This window comes from Acartia tonsa, chromosome 8 (assembly GCF_053477335.1).
Source record: "Acartia tonsa isolate MP-2025a chromosome 8, ASM5347733v1, whole genome shotgun sequence".
NCBI lineage: Eukaryota > Metazoa > Arthropoda > Copepoda > Calanoida > Acartiidae > Acartia > Acartia tonsa.
The window spans coordinates 47326169-47347214 of NC_137267.1; the positions used below are offsets into that span (position 1 = coordinate 47326169).

Below are 21046 nucleotides of genomic sequence, written 5' to 3' on the forward strand. Positions count from 1 at the left end.
CAGCCAGTAATAAAGTAGTAAGGAATTTTTGTCTGAAGCTGAAGATCTTGGAAATTGCTGGTCCGAATGGATTGAAATATCAGGGATGCCTTCTAAATGTCTTCATGTGGTTTTAGGCTATTTTCCTGACATCCCACCCCGTTTCTCCCTAGAAGCTAGGGGCGAAGCAACTAATATCATATGAAACAATATTTACAGAACAAAAAAAAATAGAAAAACTCCCAAAAAAAGCAATTTATTACAGATTTTATGTTCTCGATTTCCTGATTTAACTATTGCATCACATTTATATTACATCTAAACTACGAATCTTTCTATTTTGTGTATATATTAAAAAGAGAGTGCTAAGTTGTAAAAAGAGAAAGCTGCTAGTCTAGATACCGTACAGCAGAATAAAAAGTCAAGTTAGTGTCTACAAATGCAAATATTCAAATTTTATGTCAACTATTTTACAAATTTAAGATGAGTAATATAATATTTTAAAGTCTATTAAAAAAAAAAAATTTTTGACGATAAATATAATAAATAAATATAATAAAAACGTTACCTAGTAAATAATTCACCAGCACTTCAACTTATATTTCACACAGATTAAACTTTATAGATGCAAGACAGCTGGAACTTCCAGCTGTTTACCGGTTAATTGGCTGTTCCAGGTATGAACAATCCACACTGATGACTGCAACCAGTTGATATTGAATCCTTGACTGCAAGTATTAATTGCAGTCAAAGATATCTATTTATTTCTGTGAGGCTGAGTGTGTGTGTAGATTTTCGTCTGCTTGCGGCCGCGGTGAATTCTAAACTATCCACAGTTCACTCCACGCTGTGCTCTCGGCTTAATTCGAGGCCGGACCACACTGTTGTCTAAGGAATTCCAAGTGTTGTGGACGGTACTGTACAATATTTTGTCAAACTATGTACATACACACAGTCATGTGAGAGGGAAGGGGAAAGGGGGGGGGGGCTTAAAATGGGAAGTTGTAATATTTGGAATGCTATAAAGTGGAGGGGGTTATGCAATGGCATGGAAAAAGTAGAGGGTAAGTGGGTGAATGAGCTTGATTCATATAACAACAACAAAGAGGAAAGTGTAACTTGTTGTTTTTAACCCTCCACCCCCCCCCCCCTTCACCAAAAAATAAATAACAGGAATGGGGGGGGGGGGGGGAAGGAATGGATATGAACACATAAAAGGGAAAGTAAAGGGAGTTGTATTGGTCAGGTATTACTATTTTCTGTGTATATATATTTTAGACTTTAGCATTGTCAATGAAAACAGGGATCTTAAGGGATAAGACTCTGGCCGATAGATTAATGTATATCCCCCATGATGATACACAAAATTACCCCTTCTGTAAGTGGTTGAAATGTTTGGAATCTCAACTTAATGAACCAATCAAAGTTCAGTAAAAGTCCCTAAAGCTGTTAATCCAACGAATCAGAAAAAGTTATCATAAAACCTTGGGGACCAGTGTAAAAAACAGCCCAATGCCCTCTCTCTTCCTGCAATGATAGTCTGTTTCTATAGTTGTAGACTGACATTGTATAACACTAGGTTTATCTATTTATCTATCCCTCCTCTTTCTGTAAATTTGTAATATCAGAATTACTTTAGAATCATTTTAAAATAAAATCCTATTAAGTTCAAATTCTTTTGTCACTTTAAAGTTGACTTTAACAAGGAAAATAACATCCATGACAGCAAAGCTTTATATCACCGATAAGCCTTTGAACCGATATGGTTCTCCCTTGTATTGAAGCTTCTCATAGGACCGGGAAAGATTCATGACTAGTTTTGGGGAGGGTACCATCACCATCCCATGAGAAATCGTCTCAAGGGGCATACCCGCTGGCTTTATATAAAACAGTAAAATATCAGGTATTATATTGATAGATTTATTATACTTAATTAACTAGTTGTTGCACTTCTAGCATACAAAGGTAGAAAATAGCCTAAAACTATCCAAAGAATTTTGCAAAGCATACCAAAATGTAACGGACAAAAAATAAATATAAAAAAGAGTTTAAAATTAGATAAGTAGAATAATTGATCAGATATTTAGGATAATTATATCACATACGAAATTGTTGCTACTCTTCCTTAATCGTATCTAAATGTTATAGAAATCACCATGTAAAGTTTTAAATCGATAGGATAATTATAATCTGTTTAAATTAACGATAAGAGTTAACCGTTACGGTCAAGTTTACTAGAATTATAGAAAAGTTTAAATGATTTCTGATAAAGAATAAAGTTGCTATTTCATTTGTAAGTAGAATCTAAAATTGCTAAATTAGCAAAGAAAGCTATCTGGTTTTTTTTTCATGCTTTTAAAGATCGAAATTAAGAACATTTCATACTATAGAAAATGCGCGCTTTCAAAACTTTTGCATTAAGACTGTGATAAGAAATACAAAAGCAAGTTGGGAGGGAGGGGACATTGGGTTGTTTATTACATTAGCCTCCAACGTTTTATAATAATGTTTTCGTATTCGTTGGCACAACAACTTTCATTAAATGAGTGTTCAAACGTTTCAAACACTAATTGTAATCGAAATGAAATGAAATGAATGAAATGAAATATTTATTTTATGACACTTACAAAAAAATATATATACATAACATGGTACAATCACAAACAAACAATAAAATTGATCATGATTACTTACAGTTTAATAATAAAGATAATATTATTCACATTCAAAATTCGTGTCAAAGGACTAAATAATCTCTCTCGAGGTAATATTAAGTAGCCTTTGCAGATAAGAAAAAATGATAAAAATAATAATAGATAACATGAAACATAATTATTTAAAACAAGAACTTACGCAATGATATATGATGGGGATTATAGTATGGAATTGAGAGGAAAGGAATTGGAGGGGAAAATAATATGATGTGCGTTTGTAATATTGACTATAAACATTTTTAATTAATAAAGAAGGGTAAATCAGTGAAGACTTGTAGAACAGACAGAATAAGTGCTTTACATTCTTAGATGGCAAGAACGGCAAAGAAGTCTATAACATGTTATGTCTATTTTTGCAAGATGGCATTTTTTTAGCTTAATCTTAAGTTGATTTAGGTTTAAGGCATTTTTTATATTATCACGGTCATCAAAACTGTTCCATGTCTTTGGAAATGAACAAATAGGAAGCCTCTCTACTAAGTTAATTCGAGAAAAGGGAACAGTTAAATTATTATTGTTTCTCAAAACGAAGTTACCATTTAATTCACCTCGTCTGGGCCACATATTATTAAAAGACCTTGGCAACAAATTATTTTTGTACTCATACATAAATTTTAGTTTGAAGTAATGTGCTAGAGATTCAAAGGGTAAAATATTGAGATTTTTAAATAAAGGACTAGAATGGCTATAGTAAGTTGCTTGCTTAATACATCTCACAGCCATTTTTTGTTTAGTGATTATGCCAGTAAGATTTGTGGGTGATGCACATGAGTAGATAAGGATTCCATAAACTAAATGACAATGAAAAATAGAGTAATATAGCGCTTTGAGAGCTTTTTCAGTGAGTAGACCTTGACATTTTCGGAGACAAAATAATGATTTAGAGAGCTTTTTGTTCAATTCATTTATATGAACTTTAAAATTTAAGGCTGGATCCAAATAAATACCCAAGAATTTTATAGCTGGAATATCACTTTCATGGTTGACAAAGTCAATTCTATGTCTAAGTAAAGGGTTAGGGTTAAGGGTATTTGGATCATTATAATCAAAATAGAGATTGATTTCATTCCACGGAGTAAGGGAGGGAGTAGGATAAAATATAGTGAATTTTGTTTTGTTGGGATGTAAAGACATTTGATTGGCCCTAAACCACTGTGAAATATTTTTGAGTTCTGCATTAACAAATTCAACAAGCTCATTTAGGTTTTTACCAGAGGCTAATATAGTAGTGTCATCACAGAAAAGTAGGACTTTTAAAAGTGTTGACTTATAAGAAAAAATATAAGAAACAAAATTGGACCTAATATGCTACCTTGAGGCACTCCACTATCTATCTCTAATGGATCAGAGTCAAAAAGGCCAAATTTAACAAATTGATTTCTATCTGTTAAATATGATTCGAACCAATTAAGCAAGTTCCCATTAATACCAAATTTCTGTAGCTTCATAAGTAGAGTATTTTTAGGCACACAATCAAATGCTTTGCGAATATCACAAAAAATTCCAATAGTATACTCCTTATTATTCATAGCTTTACTTACATGATTGAGTAAATGAATCATAGGATGATATGTTGAATTATTTGCCTGAAATCCAAATTGAAGTTCATCAATAAGATTATTATCAGAAAGATAAGCTTGCAAATTAATGGCAATGAACTTTTCTAGAATTTTTGAGAAAATAAGAAGAAGAGAAATTGGCCTCTAATCATTAAGATTGAAAGGATCTCCCCCTTTTTTGAAGACAGCTGTTACTTTAGCCATTTTAAATTGTTCAGGTACAGAGCCAAGTTCAATTGATTTATTGAAAATATGACATAAAGGATCTAGAATTTGTGAAACGACTTTTTTCAATAAAAAAGATGATATTCCAAGGTAGTCACAAGATTTTTTTAGGTCAAAATTATTAACAATTTCAGTTATAGTTGCAGGTGTGATTGGGGGAATGTTAAATAGGTTGCCAGATTCTTCAAGATAAGAGTCAGGGGATCTCTCGGTAGGGGGTATAGCCTGACGATTATTAAAAGCAATCTACAGTATGGTTAATTTTGTGTATCATCATTAGGGATGTACATCAATTACCGGCCATTACCTTATCCCTTTAGATCCCTGTGAAAGATAAGTTTATTGTTTGTATTTGTTATGGGTCGAAACTCAAAACAGGGCCTAGATTATTGAAAAATAAACATTTTTGACAACATCTATATAAGCGAAGCTCATCATATGTCGAGCAAACAAACATAAAACAAGGAAGACTTAAGATTTAAAGAGCATTTGTTAAAATCAAGAATAGATTTATTGGAGAGAAATCACAAAACCTTTCTCACGTTTTTTTTATATCTATATTTTGTATGATGACTGACATACTGGATACATATTAAACTTCACAAAAAATTCTGCTATCTCTCATGTATTGCATATGAGAAAATCATATTTACCCCTAGCATTACCGATTGACTGACGGACAGACAAAGTTAATTAAAGAGAAGCTTTGCTTCTAGTGAAATATTTCGCTACTAAACACAGGACGTCTACTATATTGGATGAACTTACATTTTTAAACGTATGGACATTTAGAAAATCTTTATTATTAATTCAAACACTATATCTATATTTATAAATATATATAATTCCATCAAAACTATTTGAGAGTTCAAGTGGTTTTCATAATAAACTTCTCTGTAATTTTGGATTTCAAAAGTTTAGTTTAATTATCTAAAATTGTCCATGAAATGAGTAGATTTAATTATAAAAAAAATAGCTGATTAAATTAATTGTTTTGTTAAATTCAAGAATACAAAACATTTAACTTGTATGACTATTTCTTCAAAAAATAAATATTCGGTGGATTACTACCGGTTCTCAGCCAACTGAAAAAAGGTATACAGCATCCAATTAAAGACATTTTTCCAAAAATAGTAATACCGAATTAGTAATAGTGTCTAACTTTTTATCTTTGTGACGAAACAAAAATCGAAGGATGAGAGGGGAGGTGGAAAAGGAAACCCCTAAAAAAAGAGATGGATTTTTGTTACGTCACAAAGATAAAAAGTTAGACACTTTTACTAGGTTCTCAAAAAATATCAGTTTTGTAAAAGGGTTAGTTATGACTTAATAAAATTATAAAAAACATTTTGTTGTAAAATAAAAAGTTCGCGTATATGGCCCTTTCTCCTAGTTGAAGTGTGTAGATGGTTTTATGCTATACTTAATAATATGTAATAGGTTCGAATCTTGGCTTTGCACCCCATCATAACTAAAGACTTTAAAAATGGTTCCCACTGTTGCTATATCAGGTGTGCGACATTAATAGTTAGAGTATGGGGAATGCCTTGGCCTAAGACAGGAAAACCTCGCTGCCATGTACAGTTAGGACTTCCAGCCAAAGGTCGTGCAATCAAAGAGTTGGTTGACTAATTGGTGTTACTTGAACTAATACCCCGGGTGTTTGGACGGAAAAGAGGAGATTTGGCTCCCCTTAGTTATCCTGGGTTGTTTGAAATAACTTTAAAGTGTCATATGTATGTATGTAGCCTTGATTCTCTGAAGTTAGGATTCAGATGCACGAGGAGATTGGAGTTGAGAATCCTTTGACCAATCCTAGATTGGTGAGCTTCGCTCACAGCTGAGTGTATTCTATGTTACATTACAAGCTGACCCGCAATTATCGCGGAAGCTACTCAATTATTACATCACCCTGACCTAAAGTTTTGGCAGGTGTACCATATTAAGCCACCCTAAATAATAGCTCTCTGATATGAATGAGGAGCATGGACGAGGGAAAGCACGATTACAGTGTCCCATAGAGTAGTGGTTAGCGCACTATGCTGTGGTTGGGAAAATCCGAGTTCAAGTCCCCTCATAGATATTGCACTTGGATGACAAATGCTGTTGCAATTTGTCAGAATATAATCACGCAACCTTCCCTGTGATGCCCTTAGGTTGTAAGGAGGGAGATTTGTAGGAAGTTAGGATCCTACCTATCAAGCAACTGTAATCGTGCTTTCCCTCGTCCATGCTCCTCATTCATATGAGAGTGCCATTAATTAGGGTGGCTTAATATGGAACACCTGCCAAAACTCTGGGCCAGGGTGATGTAATAATTGAGTAGCTTCCACGAGAATTGCGGGCAGTGGCGTGCGAAGCACTTTGTCTAGGGGGGGGCATTTTGAAGATTTTGTAAAATTTTGCCCCCCCCTAAAACAAAGTGCCCCGGGGGGGCACTTTGCTTTAGGGGGGGGCATTTTGATTATATATACTAATTTTAAATAAAGGCGTTTTAAGGGGTGGGATTATTTGATTATGGGTTTCCTAGTCCTTATCCCTTCTTCCCCATCCCTTCCCCCGTCCCTATTTCCCATTTATATCCCCCACCTCTTCCCCCCTCCCATCTCTTCCTCCCCTCATCTCTTCCCCCCCCCCATCTCTTCTCCCCTATCCCTTCTCCCCACCCTGCAATGACCGAAGGAAAGGGAGCTAGAAAGCATCTTCGAAAAAATAGTACAAAAGATAAATTAACCTTCCCCCCCCCCTCTACCACAAAACATTTTTAATGGGTGGAAGGGGATGTTATAAAATCTAAATAACAGGAAGGATGAATAACCCCATTAAAAAAAATTGGGGGGGGGGGGGGGGGAGATAAAAACACTCATTTTGGAAATAATTTACCAAAAATTAACTTAATATGAGAAAATGATATTAAATATTTCTTTATTGTTTGACAACAAGGATGACAACATCTTTAAGTAGCAAAGCACAAAAAATCATTAATAAGAATACAGACAAGTAGATTTAAAGAGCATCTGTTGAAATAAATATATATTTTAGGTAGAAAAAGTCACAAATCCTTTTTCCTGTATGTTGTGTGATGACAGTCAAAGTAAATTACATACTGGATGCTCGAAACAGCGAGAAATTTTATTTTTTTTAATATTATAATCCACAAAAAAATCTATTGTACCATAAAAACCAAAGATATAATGAACTGTGTAAAAAATTTAAAAAAATTACTTGTCCTTTTATTGTGATAAAAAGCAGAAACCATTTGGAAGGGCGTGAAGCGCAAATTTTTTTTTCTTCAAATATGCAGGGAGGGAGGGGTTTTTGGGCTATTTATTACACTAGTCCCCAATATTTCATAGCAGAAACCATTTGGAAGGGCGCGAAGCGCAAATTTTTTTCTTCAAATATGCAGGGGGGGAGGGGTTTTTGGGCTATTTATTACACTAGTCCCCAATATTTCATAGCAGAAACCATTTGGAAGGGCGCGAAGCACAAATTTTTTTCTTCAAATATGCAGGGAGGGAGGGGTTTTTGGGCTATTTATTACACTAGTCGCCAATATTTCATAGCAGAAACCATTTGGAAGGGAGCGAAGCGCAAATTTTTTTCTTCAAATATGCAGGGAGGGAGGGGTTTTTGGGCTATTTATTACACTAGTCCCCAATATTTCATATGAAATTTTCTTATTCATTGGCTCAACTACTTTGGGGACTTTAATGGAATTTTGATTGGTTGGTTAATTAAGTCGAGTTTCCATACATTTCATCCACTAATTGTAATCTATATAAGGTAATTTTGTGTATCATCATTGGGGATGTACAAAATTTCTTTGGTAAAAAGTTTATATTATACAAAATAAAATACTTCCTATAACCTGGTTTGTTATGTTCAGTGAAAAAAGATTATAACCTAATTTCTACACTAATTAAGAAATTTGGTAAGGTTAAATGAATAATAACTGTCTGTTTGGCGCGAAGCGCCAAAAATTTTTTTTGGAGTATTTCTTGATCTTTTTTTTTGGAAACTGGGATAGTTTTGCTTTTTGTAGGGTAGGGGGCAAAAAGGGGCATTTTTGTTGACCAGGGGGGGGCAAAATGGGGCATTTTTTAACATTTAGGGGGGGGCAGGGGGGGCGGTTGCTAGGGGGGGGCAGGGGGGGGCGTTTTGGTCGCTAGGGGGGGGCGATTGCCCCAAATGCCCCCTTCGGTTCGCACGCCACTGATTGCGGGTCAGCTTGTAATGTAACATAGAATACACTCAGCTGTGCGCGAAGCTTACCAATCTAGGATTGTTCAAAGGATTCTCACCTCCAATCTCCTCGTGCATCTGAATCCTAACTTCAGAGAATCAAGGCTACATACATACATTACAGTTGCTTGATAGGTAGGATCCTAACTTCCTACAAATCTCCCTCCTTACAACCTAAGGGCATCACAGGGAAGGTTGCGCGATTATATTCTGACAAATTGCAACAGCATTTGTCAACCAAGTGCAAAGTCTATGTGGGGACTTGAACTCGGTTTCTCCCAACCACAGCGTAGTGCGCAAACCACTACACTATGGGACACTTAAAGTGTCATGGACAGCAGCCTCGCCCATATTAGGTTATTGATAGGTAATTGTAATGAGAAATAAAAGGCTTTGAAATCTTTATGTGCACATTTTGTAAAGCTTAAACATGCTTAGCAGATACTCAAAACTTTGGGGACTAGTTTAATAAACAGCCCATTGTAACCTCTCTCTATCTGGGATGTGCACATTTTGTAAAGCTTGTAAAAAATCACATGCTTAGTAGATACTCAAAACTTTGGGGACTAGTTTAATAAACAGCACATTGTAACCTCTCTCTCTTTAAGATGTGCACATGTATTTTGTAAAGCTTGTAAAAAATCACATGCTTAGCAGATACTCAAAACACTCATTCATATTTGTTTACTTTACATTTAACGTTGTTAGAAGAGTAGCAAACCTTCAAATTTATATTTTTTATAGTCTGTATGACTGTCAGTACAGTACATATTTTACTAGCGGCATTAGCGTAAATAATAGTATTTCTGCTTGCTGTCAGGTTCGAGTCTGGTCATCACCGCGTCATACTAGAGACGTTAAAATGGTACCTACTGCTGATATGTCTGGCATGTGACACTGATATTGATAGTAGTGGGATTGCCCACAAACAGGCGCAACTACTATTACTAAGCACAGCTAGGACTTCCAGACAAAGGTCTTGCACTCAAAGGGTTAGTTGTCTGTTGGATGTTACTAAATATCAACCTAATATTCTTGGTTTTAGAGTATTGCATTCCATAACAAGCGGATGATGCTCTGGCTTTTTAAGAATAAGATGATCACTTAAAATCGAAAGAGAATCTCGCCCAAACTAGGTAATAGCACATCTGTATATGTTTTTTGTAAATTGAAATAAAGTATTAAAATCTTAATTTTAATAGTTATTTCTCGCATCGTATTATAAACAGCTTTCCGCGGATATAGAATGTACAATTATAAGATTAAAAAAATGATTTTAATCTTATGATAGTATATTTTTATATTCGTAGAAAGCTGGATATAATACGATGCTAGACATAGTTTTTTCGTATTGATGAGAACCGGTTCCTATCCACCGGATTCGCATGAATACGAGAATAAGAATATACCATTTTCAAAAAATAGACACGATCATTTTAACAGCATAAATGATTTAAAGTCTGCGCTAGTAGCATATAAAAGGCTTCGAATTCAAAGTAAAAGGAACGGGTCGTATACTAGCCTAGGACAATGTCATAATCTATTAATAAAACAGCCTAAAACTAGCCAGGACCTTTATTAGGCTCTCATAAAAGAAGAACTGAATCAGTTCAGTGTTTAGTGAAAAAAAACTCCAATTTGTCAATGTGTTTGTTCTTCTTAGGTCACAGCTTCGCAATATCCTATGATAGAAAGTAGTAAGGTTTTTTATCTGAAGCTAAAGAAAATGCTGGTTCAAATTAGTTGTTCTTTTTAGGGAAGCTTTAAAAATGTTTATTTTTCTGACCTCCAACGCTCTAGTAGTATGGACATATTGTACATAGTTAAATTATTCCCTCAAAAACCTTTGTTACTACTGGGTATATTCGTTCTTGTTTTCTTATTATTGAAACATTAAATGTACACTCTTGTATACTAGTTTATTGATATTTTAAAATATAAACAAGGATGACAACATCCATAAATAGCGAATCATAAAAATCATGGAATGGATAAACAGAAAAAGTAAGTTATAGAGCAGATGTTCAGTTCCCATAACAAGGACGAAACCTTAAACAAATAATCTTTTAAAGCTTGACGAACAAAAATGAAAAGATTATAAATCTTCGCCAAAAATTTCAAAAACAGTCAATAAATTAACTTTAAACAAAATGCAACCAACTCATCTTTTTGTATGAAATAAATATCCAAATTATCTCATTTTTAGCATAATGATTCTTAGGACAACAAGGAACAGTTTTTTTAACGAAAAATCTCGGGAATAGTCCCTTTCGTAACATCGCCCCATAAGGGGCGATTCGTCGTATTTTTAAAATGGCTTTTTATAGGTTATTTCAGGTTATATTGGGTTAGGTGATTGCCCCACAGGGTTAGGTAAGTGGCCCCGCAGGGTTAGTGCCTCCCGCAGGGGCTAGAAATAGGAGAAAAGCTACTGTGAAAAATACGAAGAATCGCCCCATAAGGTGCGATGTTACGAAAAAGACTATACCCAAAATCTCTATAGTTAAATCCTAAAAATAAAAATATGATATTAATTATTTCTCGCATCGTACTATAAACAGCTTTCCGCGGATATAGAATGTACAATTATAAGATTAAAACCATTTTTTTTTGCCGAAGGCGCGGCTAAAAAAATATTTTTAATCTTAGATTGTACATTTTTATATTAGTAGAAAGCTGGATATAATGATGACAGTAGTTCGAGTTCTCGGATTTTTTAAAACTTGTTTTGTCCCCCCCCCTTATTTTTGTGCATTAACTGGTTGAATTTGTTCCACTGGCAAGATTTTTTGGTCTTTTGATAACTCGTTTTACCCCATCCCTTATCCTCTACCCCACTTTTGCTTTCATTACAAAATTCTTCCATCCTAACTTAACAACGCTGCTCAATAATGTAGCTCACCAAATTTACACATAAGGTGACGTTAACATGGGAAATACATATAATTAATTATGAAAATAATATATCCAAGTGCGTCTGTCGATAAAAAGAGAAAGACGCAATAAATCATTTAGCTCTTTATTTTTAATTTTTTAAGTTTAAAAATATTGTACTCGGCTATTCCTTGGCCGATTTAGGCTTTTAATCATATCCTGGCCGAGACAAATTTAGACCATTGACTAATCAAAAATCGGTTCAGTTAGAGGGATACCCAACGTCTCAATTTATTGCTACCAAAAGTCTTATAACTACGTTGCAATTATATAAAAACCCGTAAATTGAGTTTAATCAAATGAGTATACTACACATTTAAATCACGCCCCCATCCCGTGATACAGCGTGGCATTAATTTGTCATCGACCGCATTAACTGGTGTTTATACAAATGCGCCAATTTCAAATCCCCTACCTAAAATTTTTTTATAATATTTTTTATTAAAACTCAAATTAAAAAGTAGAAAGGCGGTTGACTTATCCCCCTCCCACTTTAATAATACCTAAAGGCTTCTAGGGGGCGTTGCCCCTAGTCTATCTTAAAATAAAAGCTATATCTTGCATTATTTTTTTCAATTAGGTGTTTGAAAACGAATTGCATATTTTTGCATATTAAACATATTTTTCTTTTTTAATTGTTATCCTAATAAGATAAAAGTTATACTTAAAAATTGTTTTAATAGTTATCATTATATTTTGCATTTTTAAAAAAACACCAAAATTGACCAAAATATGCGTATATATTTTGTACTCACTTGCGTCATTTATATTTCAGAATTTATTTACCCGTCATCGGATATAATACGATGCTAGACATAGTTTTTTCGTATGGATGAGAACCGGTTCTTATCCACCGGATTCAAATGAATACGAGAAAACAAATAATTATATCTACTACGTCTAATTCTCTTTTTCATTTATCTAACTTTGTTTAATAGTTCTATTGCATGCATACTTTTAACAGATTATTCTAGAATTTTAAGAATTAAAAAAAATCACGTCAGCATATAAAAATGTATTTTAATTTTAGAAACTAAAATTTATCCTCGTATAAAAGTAACAGAATGTCTTTGTGCGTGTACCTTAAAATTTCGCTTATCTGAGAACTAATAAGGTTATCCTTTACAGGGAAGCTTTTCAAAGGGTAGATTTTTATTACATTGGTCTTGCAATTAACTACCGACTGAGTAAAGACTACAATTATATCATACAAAACTGGTTAAATGTTCTTCATTACATAATAGCTTCTCATAGGTCCTTGGAAGGTTTCTAGCTATTTTGGGGAAGGGTAACACAACCTCAACCTCTAACTAACTCAGTTGCCTTTAGAGGCCTCTAGGGGCGTAGCTGTTAGTTTAGAATATGTAAGCTATCATAACTCTTTGGCTAGCCTAAGAAGTTTTATAGGATTTTGCTAATTAAAAGCAACACGTTCCTATGAACGTGATACATAGAAAAGAATGCATCTACATATATTCTCATATTTTTCTTGTAACAAAAAAAACAATCGCTAAAAAAGTCAGTAATTAACACAGTACAAAAACAAAATAAAAACAAGGATGAAAACACCCATAAGTAACGAAATAAAGCGCAAATAAATTGACAAATTGGGTTAGAGACGATGAATGCAAAATTGATATAAAAAAGAAAAATTAAAGAAATTATATAAATCATGAAACCATAGCGAATATATTTTATATTTTTATTTATGTCTTTTGATGCATGATTGAAAGACCAACTGACCAAGAAAATTATATATTGGATAATCATTGATACGCTGAATCTTAACCAAAATTTCAGCTGTCTATCCTAAAAAGCAACTGAGAAAATTGCATTTATCCCACGATTATTAGAGTAGCCTTGCTACATAAAATAAATTATGGTCTAAGGAATAATTTGTTGAAAACTGAGAAATGTTTCTTTTTGATACAAAACTTCTAAAACCAATGAAGAAAATAAAATATTGTTGATTAATTTCTGTCAATGGTAAGTGGGTTAAATTAAGCAATAACTTAAAAATGAAATAAATAAGTATCATGATAAAAATAACATGTACCACATTAATTAATTAATATATCTCCAATTATAATTCTTTTGCTAGCTGGCAAATTTCCAAATTAATATTAGCCACAGACATATGCATTGTTTGTAACAATATTCCAGGGATCTAAAGGGATAAGACAATAGCCGATAAAAAAAATACATTCTCAATGATGATACACATAATTACCTCTTCTGTAGATTGAAATTAGTGGTTAAAACTTTTGGACACTTCACTTAATGAACCAAACAACCAAATTTCATAATATTCCTCAGAGTTGTTCAGCGAATAAAAAAAGGTTACCATAAAACTTTGGGGACTAGTTAAATAAACAACCTTATTTCCCCGTCCCTCCCTGGTAAACTCCAGTAGCGCGGCTAGCTACTTTATAGTCAAAGAAAATCTTTAATTATATAAAAAAAAGCATAGAAAAACCTTTTATTTTTATACTTATACTATAAATATTACAACATTGTAAAAACAAACTAACTTGAGAAATATTGTGATTTTTTTGCCCCTATCACAAAGGGGCTTTTTTGAGATAAAAAGCCAGATTGACAAATGAAAATAGTCTAATACCATCGTAAGACTTTTTTTCATAAATATAATGACATATGGGTTGGGTGTGGGTATATCTTGTTTTGTCATGTAACCAAAGAGGGGTGGGTAAGAAGGGGGAGGCAAAGGGGAAAGGGGTTGTGGGGAAGATTTCCTTTGGAATAGTTTGTCAGAATATCCCTTTTCTCTGAATGACATAAAATTTTAATATATAACATGAAACTATGTTACAAACCCCCAAATCGGTTCAGTGCTTAGGAGGAAGGTTTTAACCAACAGACAAAAAACTTTTATATTTTACATAATACCAGTGAAAAAGCTCTTAACGTTGGTGGCATCTTAGTTTCTTGTGGAAAATAGCTAAAAACCTGCCCCCTTACCCTCCCTTTATATGCTTTCAACAACATTCTTGTGAAAACAATTGTTTTATATATAGTTTAAAATTTTCCCGTTAGATGTCTCAAAATCCTACTTTTGACATCAATATTTTACTCTCTAATATACTTTAGTAAAATTTATTTGCTGCAATTGCAAATGAAATTATCAAGTTTTTAAAATATTTTTGTTTGAACAATGGTTTTAATTTTCTGGTTAAGAGTAAAGCTATTTTATAAACTTATTAAATAATTCTTAATGAACATACAGGTCCCCATTTACTTACTTACTTACCAGCTTCTTCACTCCAGTGGAGCATAAGGCTATATTTCTGTTTTCTGGAAGTCAAATCAATGACACGAATTACTGTATTATTATTCACTACTGGCGGACATGCCCCTGCAGGGCTCCAGGGCCAGTTGAGGTGGTGGGGAGTTTAATTTGCCCCTTCTTTTTTAGTTTTAAAAAGAAAAAGTATAATTTCTTTTTTCTTTGGACGATTTCTCTTAGGAGGGTGGTGGTACCCTTCCTCAGGATAGTTATAAATCTTCCCTGGACCTATGAGAAGCTACACTTTAAATGAGAACCATATCGGTTCATCCAGAAGCGAGATCCTTTGTTACAGTCAGACAGAAATCCTTTTCTCGTATTCATTCAAATCTGGTGGATGGAACCGGTTCTCATCCTTACCGAAAAAAACTATGTCTAGCATCGTATTATATCCAGCTTTCCACGAATAAAAAAATGAACAATCATAAGATTAAAACTGGTTTTAATTTATAATTGTACATACTAAATCCGCGGAAAGCTGTTTATAATACGATGCGAGAAATAACTATTTAATAGGATATATATTCAATAGGATATATATAAGATTAAAACAAGACTTCTGGAACCCATGGACCATTAAGACAAAAGTAGGTGACCTTCGTAGTGATCTTAGGCAGACTATATAAGGTTGGTTAATTATACCCATGGACGTCCAAGCTTTTTCATTTGGGGAATAAGGAAAAAAATGAGAACTCAGGAGTCAGAAAAATAAAGGGAAAAGACAATGACCGATAAATTGATGTACATTCCCAATGATGATACACAAAAAAACTTATAAGAATATTTGGGGACTAGTGTAATAAACAGCGCTTCCTCCCTGATATTTACTTGTATTTTTTTTACATTTTATTTAAAGCGAAGCTTTTTATGATTAGGGTCGGTCCGTAACCGATAGCTTTTTTCGTTAATTTAGGCATGTTAGAATTGTCCTATTGATTTCAAATTTTGCATGGTGATTCCTTTAGTAATTAGGTACGATTTAGAAAGCGTAGCAACTCTATAATCATTACCAAAATGTCCGTACGTCCATTTTAAACATGTTGATTTTTTTAACAACAAATTTTTATGTGTTCTAATCATCCGATTGATCTGATTTTTGGTATATTGATTCCTGGGACAACAAAGTATAATGTTATTAGCAAAGCAACTCTATAATCAGGTCCTAAAAACGTAAGTATGTCCATAAATATTATTCTCTATCAAGCAGCTTTTCAACAAATTTACTTACAATTTTGCTTTGACTCTTATACTTTTATATTCTGATTATTCAGATCTGACACTATACAAGTGTTAATGTCCGTTTGTCCTACTGTTTTATGGATGTTTTCAAACTTGTTATACGTAAGTAGCACTTACATAAGTACTGAATAAAACGATAGGTGTCGAAATTGTGAATTGTAAACATATATCTTTCAGACAATTCCTAATTCTTTTTAAATTTCCAAAGCATTTCAGTGTGACTTTTGGGTATTTTGTACTTACAAAAGTGTCTGGTTTGGCATGTAGATAGGGACCAGTTTTATAAAACATAAATATATTGAATCTAAAACGTTTGCACGTTACAATAACAGTCTTACAAGAAAAAATTATAAAATATGGGTCTTTTTTGAAGAAGGGGAAAGTGGTTGTCGACAAACCCTCCCCCCCCCCCTCAGTATTTAATTTTAGTTAAAAACAGACAAACAAAAATACATCCTATTACTTTATTGTAATAATTTACATATAAAGCTACTCACATCTTCATAGACGTCCAAGGGGGGGGGGTAATGGGGCGAGTACCCCCCCTAAACGATTTTGGGGGTACCCCTCCCCCAATATAAATTTACCCCTACCCTGGGGGTGCCGTAGGCACCTCCAACCATTTAGGAGGGGGTATCCCCCCCAAACAATTTTTGTGGGGGGTAAATACCCCCCAAAAAGAAAAAATCTCTAATAAAAATTTTTTTTGCGTGCTTCGCGCGCATTTTTAATACTAAATATTTAATAAAATTTAAATTACCCCCCCCCCCAAAAAAAATTTACCCCGGTGGTAAATTTTTTTGGGGGGGGTAAACTAAATTTACCCCTGCCACAGATTTCAGGGGGGGGTAAAATTGGCTTGAGGGGGAAAAATTTGCGGCAAGCTTCGCGCGCCATTTTACCCCCCCCAAAAAAAAAATAGCTTGGACGTCTATGCACATCTTCATATACGAGCCACGGCTGCGCTAAGGCAGCTTAGAGCGGTTGCTTGCTATGACTTTGTGGACGAAGCCCAATCTGTACCAGTTTGGCTCCACTTTTGACGTCATATTCTCCATCTCTTTTTTAGGGATTTTCTTTCCCAAATCTCCTCTTATCTTCCTCATTTTATGACGTCACAGGAAAGTGGTGCAAAAGTGGTACAAATTGGGCTTCGTCACTTTGTGGCTTCAGCATCTAAAAAGCCACATTACTAAGTTTAGCTGCTTGTAGTAGAGGTTGGTTATGAAAACCGCCACAATGGCTTTAGCTTAAAAATTCTACTAAAACTCCTAATTATACTTTTAGAATTTTAGTCTCTAATTCCTGATTTAAATTATTTAGGGTATTTGTCCTTTTTGGGTGCATTTTGCAACTATATTTATTGCAATACTCATGAATGTACAAATAACACATATATAGGCGTTAGCAATGCATAGATGAAGCAAGGACGTCCAAGCTTTTTATTTTTAGGGTTCTAAACTGAGAGTTTTCAAAAGTTTAAGGGGGGTAATATAAAGTATGTATTAACATTATTTTCAGAGCGACTCTTAAAGAACAATAGGTCCTATGATATGATTCGACATTTGACCCAAAGTTTTAAAACAACATAATCTTTTTGATTAGGTCAAAAACTTTAAATAAATTATGATTGTTGGGTTTCAGACCACTAGTGTCCAAACATTTAAACAAATATTTATCATATATTGTCTTATCCCTAAGATTTCTGAGTAGGAATGCAGAAGTTTTATTTCTTTGTATATATACTTATTAGATTTTTATTAGATCATCTAAATTTTAGGTTTGGTATAAAAGCTTACTACTGTAAAATACTGTGAGTAAGTAAAAAATTCGCTTTCCCAATTTCTGACAAAACAATTAAAAGTATGAAAAAATTTAGTTTTTTATTCTCTGTAAAAATATATAGAAAAGTATGTTATTTTAATATCTCTATAAATAATTCAAAAAGTATATGTGGTGATTTATTATGGTAGTATTTTATATTTTTAAAATTGATAATAAAGACAAAGAAATATTTCTTCAATTTTTGTTGAAATAAATTTAAAAATTGTTAGAGTGCCTGTGTTGAAATGAAGACGATACTGTCTCAGAAAGACTCTGTTTTTCGGATCTTTCCCTGAAATAACATCTTGAGCACTGAAACCCCTCTCCCCTATATTTTTAAAAGATAGATTGAAATTAAGGTATGGGTAAATCCCCCCACCCAATTGATTTCAATTTATTGCAAAAAAAGGTGGGGAGGTTTTGTGCTCAACAAGGTCTGTTGAGGGAAAACGCCGATATATCAGCAAAACTATTTGTAAATTGTATTTGGAAATGTAAATCCCATGACAAATTTATCCACAGTCTACTAAAGTACAGTTGTTGTATAAGTAGTTTTATATAAGCATGTCCTTAGCCGAATATCCGATTGTATATTTTTCCCCCACCTTTAATCATTGTAACACACATGAAGCTTACCTTTGTATATATATGTATATAGAGTAATATATGATACTGTATAACAGTTTATTGTCCTGTTTTCATTACATATATCGTATGGAAGTCTATGAAGGTAAAGGATAAGGAATATACGTGTATATTATGACAGGGAAATATCGTCGTCAATTTAGCTTGCTAACATGGACATTACTTATTGGTAAGTTCGTTCATCCAGTAGAAGGGGAAATATAGGGTAAAGGGAATAGATGGAAAGGTTGGGGTTGTTATTTTAGCCAGCTACAAGTTTCATTACTATTAAATCCAAGTAATAATAAATTCATTATGAATATCTATGAACCCTTCTTAAAGATATAGTTGTGCTTAGTTAGTAAACTTAATTTTTTTACTATACAAAAGATCCAGTAGACCGAAAATGTACGCGAAATTAAAGAAATACAATGACATATAACCTCTAAAATACTGCCTCTACAAATGGAAGTAATATTTTGTATAGTATAGAAATTAAATCTTTTCAAAATTAATTATAAAGTAGAAAGTAGGGTGTAGAATAAACTCGTATTTGATCAAATAAGTAGTGCACAAAATTGGACCCTTAATTGGCCTATCATTATCAAAGCTATATAGTTTTACTTTTGAAAATGGGAAATATGAATAAATACTTATTAAACTGTAAAAGATGAATCGATATATTATTAAGTGGATGTTGCAACAGATATACATGTACTTTAATAAAGTGATACTCGAAGCTGGCAAAAACAACCATGCTCCCCTCAATATCATCCAACCTATTCACCCAACCCCTCCCCTCCTACTGGAGGAATCAACTGTCCACTAAATGAGGTCAATGTTAGCAACCAAAATTGTTATTTTACGGCAAATTTTACTTTGTCAATATATCCACGTATATTCTACATCCATTATATTTATTGAACTGTAAAATATGTATTTAATCACGATATTGATCAAGGTATGAAAAGTACATACACACAGGGATAAGCCAATGGCCGATAAACTTATACACATTCCCAATGATGATACACAAAATTATTACTTTGTAGATTACAATAAGTAGTTGAAATGTAAGGACATTTAACTAAATGAACCAACCAATTATAATTCAAAAAGTCCCCGAGGTTATTAAGCCAACGATTAAGAAAACATTATTATAGGACTTTGGGGACTAGAATGATGAACAGCCCTATGTCCCCTCCCTCCCTGGTGCAAAGTACACAAACATCATGCATGAAATTTTATACTTGAAAATTAATTTTTTTCAGGAAAACACGATTAAAAGAGCGACGAAAGATGATTTCTGAATTTATGCATGGACACAGACTAGATATAAAAAACAATGTAACAAAATCCTTAAAAGCGAAGCTCTAAAAAAATCAGAAAGAAGTGCAAACGAACACTTACTCTTGTAGAGTCTCAGAACTTAATAAGCTGTTGTTAAAAGAGGTAAAATCAGAATGTTTTAAGTGCTAACGATTAAAGAGTTGCTACCCTTTCTAAATCGTACCTAATTGTCAGGGAAATCATCATGCAAAATTTGAAATGGTAGGACAATTCTAACATGTCTGAATTAATGAAAAGAGATAATCATTACGGACGGATCGACTTTAATCACAAAAAAGTATGTAAAGTAAAAATTTAAGCTATCAATTATTAATTAGTAATTAAAGTAATTCTTTTACTTTTTCGTCTCTTTTTTCGACTTTTTAAAAGCGAAGCTTTTCTATAATTAGGGTCGGACCGACGGAACAGATAGCTCTTTTCGTTAATTTAGGCATGTTAGAATTGTCCTATCGATTTCAAACTTTGCATGACGATTCCTGTAATAAGGTACGATTTAGAAAGCGTAGCAACTCTATAATCGTTACCAGAATGACCGTACGTCCATTTTAAACATGTTGATTTTTTACTTTTTAGCAACAAATTTTTATGTGATAAAATTATCCGATTGATCTGATTTTTGGATTACAGATTCCTAGGACAACAATATACAATAATATGAGCGAATCATATCTATAATCTAGTAACAAAAAAGTAAGTATGTCCTTAAACACTATCCTAAGCAGTTTTTCAATTCATTCGCAGATTAAGTTATGACACTCTACAAGTGTTAATATTCGTTTATCCTACTGTTTCAGAGCTTCGCTTTTGTGGATGTTGTCATCCTTGTTTCAACTTTATTTTTTAAAATTCTTATATCTTTCCAAAACTAAAGAAACATTGATAAGACTTGAGGTAAAATGCAAAAAAGTCATTCAATTACTTTTCCATTATTATTAATTTTATCTGTGAAGTTTTATAGATATTTTTTTTATATAGAACAGTTTTATCCTTGAAAACCATTGTAGTAAAATGTCAAAATAGTTTGAAATTGGATGCGAAAAAAAAATTAT

The 21046-nt window shown here is 33.2% G+C and overlaps 1 protein-coding gene across 1 annotated transcript in view; it reads right to left on the reverse strand.

The window, feature by feature from the left end:
- The window catches only part of LOC145327162 (uncharacterized), a 48280-nt gene extending 47418 nt beyond the window's left edge, over nt 1-862 (reverse strand). Inside the window, exon 1 of the mRNA XM_080170726.1 lies at nt 548-862. The gene's annotated coding sequence lies outside the window, so the exon portion shown is untranslated. The remainder of the gene's footprint in view (nt 1-547) is intronic.
- Between the last annotated feature and the right edge of the window lie 20184 nt (nt 863-21046).